Here is a 16,253-nt window from a genome sequence, read left to right on the forward strand (position 1 = left end):
TACATACACACTCCACTTCTATTGCTATCTGGTGAAATAAACAGTGATGTCTTTTCTCATACCTTTCAGCTATATTGTTTCTACTGCTAGTCATTGGATACTGTATATACGGTATTCCAATTTACAGTTAAACATTATGCCTAAGTGAGAAAATCGATGCTTTGATTTGTTACCACAGCTGTTTAAATTTTACGTCAAAGTGTATGGCTTTTCCTTACCATTTATGTTTTTTAAACACTGTATACAGAGCTTTGCATTTGTTGCCAATACGTGGCACAACAGGTACTACGATGTGTAATGTTGTGGTTAGTTTTGTTCCTGATTAAATAATCTTGTATTATAAATAATATTCACTTGCACTTAACTGTAATCCACATTAAAACCCACATCGGAAGTACCCCTGGCCTCACAGCTCTTATAATTTTAAGTATTCAGGCCTCACATGCTCTGTTGTTATTGAACTGTGGTATAGTGAAGGTCTGTTGAATTCCATTGCTGTCGGATTTCTGTGTTGCTAAGCAAACAGCTAAGGATTTTTGTAAACACTGTGGTAGTGTTTGTTGGGAATTAAATATAATTGGTCACCTATAATTTCACTTCATATATGGGATTACTTTCCCATTTCATAGTATCACTCATATTGTTGTAGATTTGCCTCTGTCCCTTGAAACTAAGATTTTGGCATCTTACGAATCTTTAAATCACATACCACAGCCTACTGAGAAACAATTTCTGGCCGCTTGACAACATATTATAGTATTAAATGCTTTTTATTTTTGACGATTGTAATATTGCAAATTTGTGTTCCAGAGGTTGGAGAGCCTTCAAATGTGACCAATGACATCAGTCCTGCGGAGAACTTGGACACTACAGAAGATGATGTCCCCACCCTGAAGAACCTAGTACAACAGCTTTAGGCTGGAATTGAGGCTTTAGAGGGAAAACTCAACCTCTCTCAGAAAGAGAAATGAGAGTGTGTTTAGAAAAAGACAACCTCCTTGCCAGTCTGCATGGTTTATTTGGTGCAGACTGGTTTGCAGTATTAACAAAGGGGACATGTAGAGGTAGCAAATGGTCAGTGGAAACACTGCAGAAGTGGCTAAAAATTAGACTAGCTTGTGGTGGTATGGGGAACAAACCCCTGTCTTGTGTTACGCGAATGCACGTCGGAGCACTTAGTTTCATTATTTTTATGGCCCACAAAGAATGTTAGCAATTTGTACAGATAAAAGGAATATACTGTTAGATAATTATGTTGTACAAAGGTTTCCCTACATGAATTGTGAGGCAATACTGACCTTACGACTTATCTTAGAAGAAAGATTAAGGAAAGGTAAACCTACATTTCTAGCATTTGTAGACTTAGAGAAAGCTTTGGACTATGTTGACTGGAATACTCTCTTTCAAATTCTAAAGGTGGCAGGGGTAAAATACAGGGAGTGAAAGGCTATTTACAATTTGTACAGAAACCAGATGGCAGTTATGAGTCGAGGGGTGTGAAAGGAAAGCAGTGGTTGGGAAGGTAGTGAGACAGGGTTGTAGCCTCTCCCCGATGTTATTCAATCTGTATATTGAGCAAGCAGTAAAGGAAACAAAAGGAAAATGCGGAGTAGGTATTACAATCCATGGAGGTTCGCCAATGACATTGTAATTCTGTCAGAGACAGCAAAGGCCTTGGAAGAGAAGATGAGCGGAATGGACAGTGTCTTGAAAGGAGGATATAAGATGAACATCAACAAAAGCAAAACGAGGATAATGGAATGTAGTCAAATTAAGTCGTGTGATGCTGAGGGTATTAGATTACGAAAAGAAACACTTAAAGTAGTAAAGGAGTTTTGCTATTTGGGGAACAAAATAACTGATGATGGTCGAAGCAGAGAGGATATAAAATGTAGACTGGCAATGGCAAGGAAAACGTTTCTGAAGAAGAGAAATTTGTTAACATCGAGTATAGATTTAAGTGTCAGGAAATCGTTTCTGAAAGTATTTGTATGGAGTGTAGGCATGTATGGAAGTGAAACATGGACGATAAATAGTTTGGACAAGAAGAGAATAGAAGCTTTCGAAATGTGGTGCTACAGAAGAATGCTGAAGATTAGATGGGTAGATCATGTAACTAATGAGGAGGTATTGTATAGAGTTGGGGAGAAGAGGCGTTTATGCCACAACTTGACAAGAAGAAGGGACCAGTTGGTAGGACATGTTCTGAGGCATCAAGGGATCACAAGTTTAGCATTGGAGGGCAGCGTGGAGGGTAAAAATCGTAGAGGGAGACAAAGAGATGAATACACTAATCAGATTCAGAGGGATGTAGGTTGCAGTAGTTACTGGGAGATGAAGAAGCTTGCACAGGATAGAGTAGCATGGAGAGCTGCATCAAACCAGTCTCAGGACTGAAGACCACAACAACAACAACAACAACATGAATCTCTGTATCCCCAGCAATGCATGGTCCTGATTGCTCTTTTATTCAGTGTTAGGATTCTGTTCATGTGTCTATCAGCAGCACATCCCCATACCTCAATTCCGTAATTAATATATACAAATATTGTCCCATAATAAGCAGTATTTAATGTTTGTTCAGAGCCTAATATTAATAGTTTGCTAATTAAGTGCAGTGAAATGCTGATTTTATTGCATACAATATTGATATGGTCTACCCATCTAAGATTTACGTCTAGGTATATCCCCAAAAATTTACATTTGTCAGTGTCTACTTTTTTGATGCCACTTATATTATCAATACAGATTTGGTATGAATTACCAAGTTCAAATGGTAATAGCTGGGATTTGCTAATATTGACTTTTAGACCTTGATCGTGGAAGTAAGTAGTTATTTGATTTAAGCCGTCAGTTGCAGCCAATGTCAAGTCATTAGTTTGTTTGCAAGAGAACAAAAGTGAGGTATCATCTGCATAACTTACTAATTGGGAGTACAGAGGTGCCTCTAAATCACTAATCTACACCAGGAAAAGGAAAGGGCCCAATACGTAGCCCTGAGATAACACTTCGTTTTGCTGTTTCATAGCTGGATTGGAAATGTTTGATCTGATCATTAATTTCATAACGCAGTTTTGTACACAGCTTACGATTGGTTAGATATGTGAGCAGTAGTTGTATGGATGTGGCATTTATATTGTAAGTTTCCAGTTTGCTTAGATGTAGCTCATGGTTCACTGAGTGAAATGCTTTCATAAGGTCTAGAAATATCCCTGCTGTCTGCATTCCCTCATCCAGGGCATCATACACCTTGTGGAGAAATTCGGTAATTGCTGTAATGCTTCCTGAAGTCGTGCTGTGTTTCTGCTAGTAAATTATTCTTTGTGAAATAATCAATAAGTCGTGCCAACAAAACAGTTTCAGATATTTTACCGAAAATTGGTATTAGTGATATGGGCCTGAAGTTTGATAGCTCTTCTTTCGATCCTTTTTTATGCACAGGTTTAACTGTACTTTTCTTCAATAAATTTGGAAATGTGTGCTCCCTGATACTACTGTTGATGATATGGGTTATTATTCCAACTTTATTCCACACTCACTAACTTGAAAAGCAGTTTCCAGCCTAGGGTAATGCTTTGCCATCGGAATAAAGCCTTTGTTATTAAATGCATTTACAGCTGTAGATATACAATATACATTAAATGTATTGCAGATTTTATCTGGATCATTAATATAGTTTCCTTCATGTAGGATTCTGTCAATTTGAGCATCTAACTTGGGGGCAGCTTTGCGATATCTATTTATTAAATTTCATGAAGTCTTCCCTATATTTGTGGACTGAGCTATTTCCTTATCTAGGATATGTTTTCCTACATTTGAGAGCTGTTCCCAAAATTGTTTTTTAGCTTGATTGTACTTATCCTTAAATATTTGCAATTTAGTTGACTTATGTAGCACACTTAGATCCTCAGTATTTTGCCTGAGGTTAATCATGTAAGCTGGAAGAGTCAGTCTGCCGTTTTTTACATTTTGGTTGTGAGTTACTACTTTCTTAATTTCTTACACTGGGCAGCAAAAATTAAGATACTGAAAACATCATAAAATTTGTCCCATTTGTATTCGGACCCTTTTTGCTGAGGAACTAGTTGCCATTCCTCAGATGCTAGTTTACTTTTAAGAACATTAATGTTTTTCTCTTTAAGCATTCTTTTATGTACTATGTCCCGAGTCTTTTCTTGGATGCTTTGTTCATAGGTTACAAATTAACATCTGAGTAGTGGAAGTCCACATTCCAGCATCTAATACCATCCTTTACCTCTTTGCTAAGTATTATGTAGTCTATTCTTCTAGAAGGAGACTGAGTTACTCTTGTATCCGAGTTTACTGCATTCATAAGATTATAGGAGTTAAGGGTATCTGTTAGCCTCCTGTTACGGTTATTGCAAGATGTTGCCTCTGTATTAAAGTCACCAAGTATTGTTACCTTGTTTGGGTCAGTGTCCCACTATTCTACTAAAAATTTATATGAAACGCCCTACCTCTGATTTTGGTGGACGATAAATCTCAATAATTTTCTGTTTCACTGTGCCCTTTCCGCAACCTTTGATATGTAGTTCAACGCCGGCCGAAGTGGCCGTGCGGTTAAAGGCGCTGCAGTCTGGAACCGCAAGACCGCTACGGTCGCAGGTTCGAATCCTGCCTCGGGCATGGATGTTTGTGATGTCCTTAGGTTAGTTAGGTTTAACTAGTTCTAAGTTCTAGGGGACTAATGACCTCAGCAGTTGAGTCCCATAGTGCTCAGAGCCATTTGAACCATTTTTTTTTTTTGGTAGTTTAACGACTGTCACTTCAATCAAGCCTTCATTATTAATTTATTTACTTTGAGCTGCTCTCTAACAAATACTGCTACACCTCCACCTTTATGATGCTGTCTACAGTAGCTATTTCCTGGGAAATAGCCATCTAGTTTAAAGTAAATAATTTCCTCAGATTTCAGACCATGCTCGGTTAACACAACTACATGAGGTGAATGATCATTTACAAAAGTCTGCAAAACATTGAGCTTATTTCTAAGATATTGTATATTTATAATAGAGGGAAACATTCCACGTAGGAAAAATATATCTAAAAACAAAGATGATGTGACTTAACAAATGAAAGTGCTGGCAGGTCGACAGACACACAAACGAACACAAACATACACACAAAATTCAAGCTTTCGCAACAAACTGTTGCCTCATCAGGAAAGAGGGAAGGAGAGGGAAAGACGAAAGGATGTGGGTTTTAAGGGAGAGGGTAAGGAGTCATTCCAATCCACCCGTCCTTTTTTCCCCCTAAGGTAAGTCTTTCCGCTCCCGGGATTGGAATGACTCCTTACCCTCTCCCTTAAAACCCACATCCTTTCGTCTTTCCCTCTCCTTCCCTCTTTCCTGATGAGGCAACAGTTTGTTGCGAAAGCTTGAATTTTGTGTTTATGTTCGTGTTTGTTTGTGTGTCTGTCGACCTGCCAGCACTTTCATTTGGTAAGTCACATCATCTTTATTTTTAGATATATTGTATATTTAAGTGCATGAGCCTTAATGGTACTTTCAGTTTGTCACTCTGAATTTCCCCCTGTTCTGGATAGTTTATATTGGGCCAAATCCGGTTGGAGTTGGTCCTTTCCACTAGATTCACTGCGTGTTGGGATTTAGGGCGATAGTCCGTCTGTTTTCACAGCTGTTTTAACGAATTATTACGTCAACAGCTTTGTTTATGTCTGATTCAAGTCTCTTTTTACCAGTTAGATTTAAATGTTGACCATGTGTTGTGAAACTAGTGTTTTTGTATCTGTTGACATCAAGAAGTCTTACATTTTTAAACTTGGAGCAGAGATGTCATAATTTTTGATTTGTTCGTCAAATTTCATTATGTACACAGCACCAGTCTGCCAGATCAAATCTCAGAGTTAAATTTCCTACTATCACATTTGTAGTCGACAGCAACTGAAGGATAATGATCAGATTTCTTATAAATGCACTGGCCTCATAGCAGTAACATTGTTTGATCCTGCTATGAGAAAAACACAGTCACTTTTAGTGGAACTGGCAGATTCTTTTTGTATATATTGCTGGTTACATTTCTAAATTTCGCTCCAGGCCTAATAACAGCTGACGCAGATTTTGATACAAAGTTTGAAACATTGCGTGCATGGCTGTCTTCAAATATTTTTAATTTGAATGCATGATGTATTTGTTTTTACATGGCTGAAGAATTGTTCTTTGGAGATTTCGTGTTTGTTTTTGTGATTTTTAACACTGCAAAGCAGTCTTCAACATTGTCAGACACAAGCTTTTTTTTTGTTCTGGTTTTGAATATTTATGAAATGTTGGTGCTCGTCTGCTATTCTTACATGAATTATCCTGTTCTATTTTTTTTGGCTGCAGCACATTTCTTGGGTACACATGATTTAACAGTTACAGTACATTTGTTTTCATTTACTTTTAAATTATTGCTGCTCCCCAGGATTTTGCATTTGTGTTCTAAAGCAGCACACTTTATTTGTAGGGCTTCAATATCACTTTGCAACATTTCAATTATTGAATCCTTGTCTCTGATAATATTTGTATACTTCTTTTCACACGTTTCTGTTACACACACATCACACGACCACAAGTAGTCCACAGTTATTAATTTTACGCTTATTTTGCAACAGTTTTCATGAAACTACCCCGAAAGTCAAGCTTGATCTCCTGCTACCAGATGACGGATGAGGGTAGTATCATTCCATCATTGGAATATGATTGAAGCATTAGTTGTTATGCTGGGTAGTATTACCTCAAGATGGGAACAAACAATAGGTTACCATTACACAGGCCATCATCTTCCAGTTCTCATGTCAAAAGCATCATTATAAGCATTTAGTGAATCTGAGGCACTCGGTATCAATGTTCGCTATGTCATGTCAGATACAGGAGGGCAAAATCAAGCTGTATGGTGAGAATTTGGAATTGTTGTTGTTAGGTTTTCAAAATTAGTCAAATTTTGCCAGTGTCCTTGTGGTGATAACAGGAAGCTAGTTTTCGCCAGATATACACCACACATTTTGAAAATATGAGGAACCACTTAGTCAGTGAGCAGTCAGTCTTCCTTTCACAAAATGTTGTCAGGGAACAATATCTACCGTGTAATGAGGTACATATAAATCATGTAAAGCAGTCGCTTGAGATAGACAATGGTTGAAGTCTTAAACTGGCTCCACAACTGCGTGAGAGGTGTTTGATGCCAAACCTTTATGATAAAATGAAAGTTGGCTTGGCTACTGCCCTAATTATCAGCCAGACTGCAGCAGCCATTGAGTATGGTGTCAGGACAGAGAAACTGCAGAAAGATGCTTTAACCACAGCATGGTTTCTAAAGCACGTTCATAAGTGGTTTCGCCTCATGACATGTAGAGCTCCAGTTATGGCTCTGAGTCGTTCTGATGAACAAACATACAGTGAGGCTTTCTGTCATCTTAAGGACACCCTGTGTTTATTTTGGAATTGCAGGACAAATTCCTGAATGAGAAGAATTTGAAATTTCTGCTAACAAGTAGATTTGCACAAGATGCCTTAGAAAATCTGTTTTCAATGGTCCGTTTCAAAAATCCAGAATTAGCGCGGTGAGAACTGAAAACAGCACTGATGGTTATTACTCTTTCTTAATTCTTTACTTCTACCACTGATAATGAAAATAGAGACAGTAGTTTCCTGGCAGAATTAGTGGGGTAATCTGTAAGTGAAGATAAGTGTGCTGAGGAAGTTGACGAGCCACTTGTAACATGGTGTGTGATGATGAGCACGAGTCTCTCTACTATTTATGTTGTCACAATGTTAGGCAAGCTATGAAGCGCCATGCGCTTTGCGAATTTTGTGAGGAGAGCCTAATCGCATCTAAAGAAAATTCCTGTACGTGTGTGAACATTCTTTTACATCTGTAGTCCTTTACAGATACCTCACTTATTCAGCCATCAAGTGTGAAATTACTCACAGGTGAATTTTTGCTCTCTGATATAGCCACTTCTGTGTTTGCATCAGTGGAGGAGAAAGTAGTTTTCGTAGCCTGCCACAGTGTACAGAAAAAAATATTTCACAGTTTGTTGGCAACAAGATAACATATGCTTCTAAATGAGGCAAATAAAAGATACCAGGGTGTAGTGACACAGGGCAGTAGAAGCATGGCCATGAGAAAATTATTGCAGAATCTGTGACTTCCAAAATCACTTTTTACTAAATAATTTGGAAAATTGACATTGAAACTTCTTTAGGTTGTCATTAACATCTTGAGGCACAAAATCTGTGGTAACATTTTCTCTTCAAATAATCTCATTTTTGTTTGACTTAGAGATTTTTATAAAATTTTTGTTCCATGTTTCTTTCTGAGTGTGTAATGTTATTATTATCTCATGTAATATTTGTTACATTTTGCAAGCAGACTCTGTCCCTGTCAAGGGTTAAGAATGATACATATATAAATAAAAACTTCATCCTTCAACCTGTGTACATATTTGACATTTGTGCTTTACCATCACCTTTGTTTCTTCCTTATGCTTCATTTGCTTTCTTTAATTTGTTTCTCTTGATTTTAATAGGCTATTATACATACAGTGTATCTACATTTTATGTAATATTGTAGAGAGGGAAAAAGTATAAATACTTCCAGGAAGAAATTAGCTTGTACTCCATACTCTTTCCTAGCCCAGAATGAAATAGCACGTACAAAATCTGGTGATGGTTCACAGGTAGGCCACCCTTTTTGAAGAATACTTGTTTCAAAACATGGTGAAATATGAAGGTTATTTCATGTAAATGTCATGCACATTTTGTATTGTAACTGCTATTTTTATTTCTCTTCATAATCTGACAATTTATGTTGAAATCACGAATGTGTGAGCGGAAATGCAGTCAACTGTGGTACATGCTGTAGTTAAAGTTACTGAATGCTTCTGATAGTGAAAATAGACAAGTTAACCTATTGCTGTAATATTTTAATATTTATACTGATAAAGTTACACTGCCATTCTGGTTAAGTTTAGCTTAGTCTTAGACAACACTTATTTTATCTACATGGAATTCCGTGGGTAACTTTTTAGCCATTAAAAAAAGTAAATCGGTGGTTAGTAAGTAGTTTAAACAAATTGTTCTAGTTCAGTAATGCAGGTTTCCTTTGAAATTTAAAGATATTTGTATAGACCTGTTATTAACAGTTTTAATTTAAGTGGATATAAATGCAAAAATAAGATTTTTTCAGGGTATTTTTAACAACATGTATTACAAATAATAGTGCACAGATTGTCTTCAAAGTAGAACAACACTTTCAGCAATACTATATAGTAAATACATTCCCTCAGACATTTTCAGATACTAAGTGTAGATGTTCAGTTCTGTTATGGACCATTCCCCTTTCTGTTAACAGGTATTGGGTGAGATTTATCTTTTCTATTGATAAACTGTCTTTACAGTACAAAACTCCATCTTAGCCTTCAGGTTCAAAACCTGTTTCTTTTTTCCTTTCTTTGTCCTGGAAATGCAACTTATTTAAAAAAACCTTGTTTTATATATCTGCTGCAGTGACTTTTCCAGCATATGATTTACCTTCATATAGTGTAATGACAACCATTTATTTGAAAACCATATTCAAAAACTAATTTAAATTTGGTGACAAAGTCCCCCAGCAATCTTGTTCCCATTTTCATTATTGGTAGTGCAGAAATGCTGTTCACACGTTCCCATGATCGTGAGCATGCAACTGCTGTTTACACCTAATTCAGCTAATTTCAGGCTACTATCAGGAGCATTATTTTAATTTCAGTGTCTAACCACTGCAGCAAAAGTCCTTATACATTTGCTTGTTTTGGGGTTTATCTTGGTCACAATGGGAAAGGTTGCAGGAACTTGACTTAATGATTCAGTTAAATTTATTTATTTATGGCCTTTTGTCTTTCTACATTTCTGTTACTTAGTTTCCAGTCCATTCGAACAGCAAAAAAAAGTCAGAAGAGCTAATAGGATGGTTTGATTGGAATTTAATTACAAAATAGAAATTTTGGAGATAAAACTGACACTGTTAAAGCATAAAACGAGAAATAGTGAGCGGTGCCATAGAAAGTTATCATGACTGGTAAAAAAATTGACCGTAAAGTAGGGTTTAAACTCATATTTAGGATGCTCATAATAAAAAATTGTACTTTGTTCAAGACAATATAATATAAAAAAAGTAAATTTATGCACTACGCAAGTATTGAATCTATGACCTTTTATTTAGCAACCATTGTTACCAGGAGACTATTATTACAATTGCCACCTGGTTGCTAAAAAGAATTTATTAAGACAAATACAGTTATTACTGTTTGCTACATACTCATTTTGATCGTAGACCTAGTTTTGTTTGAACACATTTCAAAAATACTGTATTCTTAATCATTTTTCTAATGTCATAGGACAATTGCACACAAAATTTTATAGCATACATCTGACAAAAATAAAAGGAATGTGTAATCATATAGGCACGTTTATCAGTTCTATTTACTAACGTACCATGCATATCTATTTGAATCCAATGCTTTATTTTGTATTAAAAAAAGACATTGGTCGTATTTTCGTAGTACCAAGTAGCAGGAACAAGAAGTCGATATAGAGCTTTACATTAGCAATAGATTTTTCCTTGCGCTTGGAAAATATTGGTTCCCCTGACACCTATGAGTATTTGATAATAATAATAATAATAATAATAATAATAATAATAATAATAATGATTTTATTGTCTTTAGGCCATTACAGCAATTGACAATGCCAAATAAAGATACAATTTATAATACAGTGTGATAAGGTATTGACTATTGAAATATTTTAGCTTATATTACAATAAATGTACAGTGGGTCATCTGTTGGATTACTGCAGTTTACAGTTGAAGAATTCATTGATATCATAGAACGGGTGGGCAATAAACCATTCATGCAGTCTTTCTTTCAATTTATGTTCAGGAAGATCCTTTATAGCATGTGGCAGCTTATTAAATAGTTTGTGCCCTGTGACTTCATAGCTATTTATTGATTTTGATAATCTGTGGTAAGCCGTGTATATGTGCTTGATGCTTATTATGTTGTAGCAATATACATTTTCTCTACGTTTCACATCTTGTAGGTTCTTCTTCGTAAAGATTAAGACGTTGTATATATAGAGGTTTATTACTGTCATAATTTCTGGTTAGTAAATAAGGGTTTGCAGTGAGCCCTATGTGAAGAATTTGTAATTATCCTAATGGCTTTCTTCTGCAATAATAGGATGTCATGTATATGACTACAGTTACCTCACAAGATAATGCCATAGGATATTATACTTTGGGAAAATGCAAATTAAGATAATCTGATGTGTGTTTCAGGTACACAATTTCTGAATTGTCTTAATAAATAAATTACTTTAGATAGCTTACTACTAATATAGTTTACATGTTGGCCCCAGGATAACTTTTTGTCTAAATAAACTCCCAGGAATTTAACAGAACTAGGGTCATCAGATAGTGGCTCATCTCTTAGAGTGAAGATTATCTGCTGCGTTTTATTTTCATTTAGCAGGAAACCATTTGCTCTGAACCAATATGCTGCGTGAGTGAGTGTATTTTCAACGCAGGTTTTAAGATTGTTACTGATATGAAGAAAAGTCGTATCATTTGCATACAATACAGTGGTGGATCTAATAAACGAGGGGAGGTCATTGATCATTATCAGAAACAGGAAGGGGCCCAGTACACATCCCTGGGGCACACCTACTTTAACATATTCTATGTTTGACATTTCCTTACCAACACAAACTACCTGTTTGCAGTTGTTGAGATAAGCTTTTAATAGTCTGAGACTGTTTCCTTTGATGCCGTAGAATTCTAGTTTCTGTAGTAGGGGCGTGTGCTCGACACAGTCGAAGGCCTCGCTTAGGTCACAGAATGAGACCTGAGCAAAGCCTTTGTTCTCAAAAACTTTGAGAATGTAACTGACTACCGTGTCGATTGCGTCGATGGTCGACAGATTCTTCCTAAACCCGTATTGTGTAGCATTAATTATTCCCAGATTCTCAAAGTGAGATGATAATTGTTGGTACATCATGCATTCTATTACCTTGGAGAATGCGGGTACTCTTGAAATAGGCCTGTAACTAGATGAAGAGTCTTCATCTCCCTTTTTGTATACTGGGACGATCCTAGACAGTTTTAACTCATCAGGAAATATCCCTCAAGTAAGCACTTGTTTATGCAATGGTTAAAGGGTACAGAATGCAATCACACACTTTTTTTAGCAGGTTGCAAATGCCATATATATCTAAGCCATCAGATGATTTCAGTTGTTTTATGACCCCTTGTACAAATCTCGGCGATACTTCGGAGTAGGTTAGTGTGCTTGTATTTAGTGACTGTCCACCCCAATTTTGGGAGAGTAACTCTGATGGACTAGTGTCTGGTTTGATAATTGTGTCTCCTATTTCTTTCACTGAATCAATGAGAAACTCATTGAGTGTTTGAGGTGGAATTTTGTCTTTTTTAGTATATGTGGCAGCACTGTTAATTACTTTCCAAGTGGTTTTGCATTTATTGGTGGAATTATGTATGCTGTTGGCATTGTAGGTTTTTTGGCTTGCAGGATGGCTTTTTTGTATTCATTCCTACATTCCACATAGGCTGATTTGGCATAGCCAGACTTCATACATTGAATATGTTGCACAGTAACAAAACTTGTTTCTTTAGATCTGTCAGCTGTTTAGTGTACCATATAATTTGTCTGTTTTGAGATCTGGATTTGTGGCTGCTGTCCATTTTCTTTATGGGAATACTATGGTTAATTAGGGTCAAGAATGCATTAAAAAAATCTAGCAAATATTATTTTGGCTGGCAGTTCATTACTTGATGTGAAATGTCCATTGACACTACAATGGCCAAACCAGTCTCTGTCAGCAAGGGAATTACGAAATGTGTTAATTTTATCCTCAGTTACGGGTCTGGTATTCACAACTGTTGGGACAGGTCTGTTTGCATTGCTCCTATTGAGGGGAATTTTACTTGCATAATTTAGAGATACGGAGTCGTGGTCAGAGAATGGGAACACTACAACTTCGCATGTGTTTTCAGTGATCTTGAAGTTTACAAAGGTGTTTAAACATGCTTTGTTTCTTGTGGACCTGTTATTGATGTGATGTAAATTGTATTGTCTTCGTAAGTTTTCCAGATCTGCAACACTACCCTTACATTTAGTAACATCAAAAACAGCATTCAAATCACCTCCTATTGCAATATCATAGTGTAGCCATTTAATATTACTTAATTCACTCAGTAGCATGTCCATTTTTTTCAAAAAAATATGTTAATGCTTCCCTTTGGTGATCTGTGCATGGATACTACTATTAGCTTATGACTATTAATGATTATACCCGTAACTTCAAAGTGCTGTTCATCACACAAGGAATTTAGGTCTAGTTTGGTTATTGTACGATTGAGTGACTGGTTGGAATAAATTGCCACACCACCTCTAATGTGCTCTATCCTACAGTAGCTATTTACTATACTAAAATTGTCAAATTTGGTAACTGCAAGTTCATTCGCATTAGTCCAGTGTTCACTCAGACAAAAAATACCAAACTGGTTATCAAGACCAAACTCATTTATGATAAGTTCTTTATCTTTCAGTCCTTGAATGTTAAGGTAACCTATTTTAAGATCCACACTCCTATTGCTTACACACTGAACACTATGGTGATTGGTTTTCAAACCTTTTACAAGGCTTATCTTTTGGATTTCTGCCTCTTGTTGCCTTTTACTAAAAAATTTTGTTCACTTGGAGTGGTAGCACATCTACTGTTGTATGCCTACCTCTTCCCTCCTTGTGGTGATATTGTAGATGAGGCTGCTACTATAGGAATGGATGGAACTGCTGTTATGGTGTGTGGAGGAACTGTTATGGCATCTGGTGACTTGAGGAGATAAGGTTGTTGCTTCTTCTTCTGCTGCTGCTGTTGAATCTTGCTAATGAAGTGTGGTAGGTACTGCTTGATTGATTGATTTTTATTGTTGTAGAGACCTCAGAGATCAACTGAGGCATTACGAAATGAATATTACACAGTCTAAATGTTACACAAATAATTACAAAAACAAGAAAAATATTACACAATATAAATATTACACAAATAATTTTGGTACCTTCACACAAATACAAAACAGAGAAACTTCTGGAACAAATCGATATTGCATAGTAAATTTAGCCAATTACAGACTTACTCATATATAGAAGCATATAAAAACTGATCACAAAGTGTAGTCATACCATATTCTTTGCCTCCCTTAAATATTCATCAGTTTCATAACTGCTGAGTTCAAGAAGAAATTCTTTTACTTTTTTTTTTTTTAATTGTTGAATTGGAAGATCCCTGATATGTTGGGGTATGGCATTAAAAAATTTTAAGGACTTTTATAAGAAGCACTTTTGTGTTTTTTTTATAGTTACATCAGTAAGAAACTAGGTCCTGCTTGTTTCTTGTGTTATAATTATGTCGCATGTCATACTGTTGATAACTCGGATAGTTTTCCTTAATATGCATTACACACTGTAGTACAAATATTGACGGCAGGGTCATAATCAGTAATTTTTTAAAGCTTGGCCTACAGTGAGCTCTGGGTGCCAAGCTACATATGTCTTATTGCCTTCTTTTGTAGTTTGAAGACATTAGCTGCCTTGCTTTGATGTCCCCACAGTATTGTACCATAGGAAATGTGACTGTGTATTAAAGCAAAATAAACCACTTTAAGTACTGGCACGTTTAGACAAAGACGCAGCTTCCTTAGAGCAAATATTCCTTTGCAAATTCTGCTTCCCACATTTTCTATATGGCTACCCCAGGATAATTTTGATTCAATTGAGATTCCAAGGAAATTAACAGCATTTGAGCTCTGCTCAAGTTCAGTGTTGTTATTCCACGATACATACAGGTATTGTATTTTTTTTTTTTTTTCGGTTGACACAAAGGGGATTAGCTTTACACCAATTTTCAACTTTGACAGTGCACTGGTCTGCTTCATATTTCACCTTCTGGGCTGTTTCTGCAGTTACCTGCTGCAGCGTTTGTTATGTGTGTAGGCACAATTGCTGCTTCCGCCTCTACTGCTGCTATAGAAGTAACCATTTCTTCAGTCTCTGCTTGCGTCAAGCAAGGAACTGGAAGAGCAGCAATTACTTCTTGGTTGCAAAAATGCAAGCCTTTGAGAATTGCCTGTTTGCTTTTATGATTTCCACGTTCACACAGGACCATTCCCAAAGGTCATGCCTATGTGGAATTCCGACTACAAAAACTGATTTCTCTTCTGTTGAATTTAGTATTGCCTTAAGGTTTCGTGTTGCACTGTGGAGATCGTTTTTATATACATTATTGGCTCCAGCTATGACGACAATATGACGGTCATTTTCAGTTTCTATTGAGTTCTTGGACGGGTGCACCTGGTTTGACATGACTAGTTGCTTTTATACAATGACTGTAACGTATTTTTGCAATTTCAGGTCCATAGCTATCAGAGAATATTTTCACTTTGAGTTTGTCTTCACGTTTATAGCGGAAGTTTCTGCTCAGGTGCTTGTCACTATATAGATTCGGCGAGTTGTCGTTGTCGTCGTCGTCGTCGTCGCCGTCGTCGTCGTCGTCGTCACAGTTTTCGGTGGATGCTTCATTTGAAGCTACTAACCAGTTTTAGCAGTACATTAGACGGTTGAGTACACTTGTTTAATATACACGGCTAAATGTGCTACAGAAATCACTGTATCACCAGGGCCATACTTCCACTATACAAAGCCTTATGCTTTGCAGCGCTCGCGCATGCCATCTGTCGGCGGCAGTCCGTACTATGTGAGGTCGGCTACTCTGACACGCAGGCTGGTGCATCACTGTTAGTATTCAACCGCGATTCTTATACATATGTTTTAACAACGCGTTTCAAGAGACAATGCTCTCATCATCAGGTTGTAAAATGTATGTCATGAAATTTAACGGACTAAGACAAAATACCATCACAAATAGTTGGGAAGTCCATAGAGTAAAACAGAATTAAAAGTATATTGGGCTGTGGGTCCTCGTCTTCCATTTAAGTTGTTGACACAAGTCAATGGCGTGCCATAGCTACCAGATATGCTGTCGCACTGCGCCGGCTCGGGAGCTGTTGTGGGCTGACGTGCCTCTCTCTCTCTCTCTCTCTCTCTCTCTTCAATACGAGCAAGTGGAGGAGTTAGAATCGCCTCAATTACACCACCTGCCGTCTTCTGCTAGCC

This window comes from Schistocerca nitens, chromosome 11, assembly GCF_023898315.1.
Source record: "Schistocerca nitens isolate TAMUIC-IGC-003100 chromosome 11, iqSchNite1.1, whole genome shotgun sequence".
NCBI lineage: Eukaryota > Metazoa > Arthropoda > Insecta > Orthoptera > Acrididae > Schistocerca > Schistocerca nitens.